The sequence below is a fragment of the Volvox carteri genome (assembly GCF_000143455.1).
Source record: "Volvox carteri f. nagariensis unplaced genomic scaffold VOLCAscaffold_97, whole genome shotgun sequence".
Classification (NCBI taxonomy): Eukaryota; Viridiplantae; Chlorophyta; class Chlorophyceae; order Chlamydomonadales; family Volvocaceae; genus Volvox; species Volvox carteri.
Window position 1 is genome coordinate 222,071 of NW_003307640.1, and position 1,098 is coordinate 223,168.

Genomic DNA, 1,098 nt, shown 5'->3' on the forward strand with positions numbered 1-1,098 from the left:
ACTCACAAGCTTACATGCAACAACTAAAACCAGGCAATACTAGCTACGCAAGCTATGCTAGGACAAACTTTTGAGACAAGGCATCCTCCAATTGGCACGCGGTAAATTGACTTAGATTGTTTGCCCTGGCAAACTTATGTACTCCAAACTCATCCACTGGATGATGCTGGCTGTATTTCTTGCGTGGGCGATCTTGTCGCCGACGGGCGATGTTGTCCAGGGTGTTCCGGTCAAACTCGTAGGCGCCGACCTCATTACCGTTGTCCATGGACATTGTGTTGGAAGGATATGTTAAGGTTCAGATAAAATGAAGAAATGAAGAAGCGCTCCTTCATAGTATGGAGATGGTAGAATCTTCAAGCAACTTTTGAACGACCAGGGAGAGTTGCTGATAGGCGAATTTGTATGAAGCTATAAAATTCCTTTATTCCTTCAAGGTAAGTGAATGCTTATGTATTCGTCTGTTAGTAGCGTGAAGCTTTGAACACTCTTTGTACGGCAGATTCGGCACAATGTTTTGCCTCATTGCGATGTTGCCTGAAAATTTTGAACAGAAGGGATCACTGCTCATGCTGGTGCAGCAAGACATGTAAGGAGATGGCCTGGTCACAATCCAGCAGTCATATATCGACAATCTCAAGCTATGACAACTTGTTACATGTGTCTGTAATAAAAAAGGGACTTTGCGATGGTGTGGGGAGCTCTTTGAGTGGTGGGACTGTGGAAATCCAGTTTGTTTCGCCCGTAACAAGTTTGTTACGGGCGAAACAACGTCCCTATGAAACGTTTGGATATGCCTATGCAACACATTTCCTCAATTTCATGAACTGCAAGTATTCTAATCCAACATCACCCCAATCTCAGTGTAAACTAGTCTCCAAATGTGCCTGCACAAGACTGTCACCCCTGTCACCCGGCATTCACATTGCCTTAACCTCCTCAAGCTTGTCGGGTTGTGACACGTGGGCATGAACCTTGTGACAATGGGCATTGTCACAAAGAAACTGGTTGCAATCAGAAATGCATTTTTGCTCATGCCAGGTTACCGACATCGGTTACCGATTACTGGGGACGGTTAACGGATAACGGTTCGCCCGG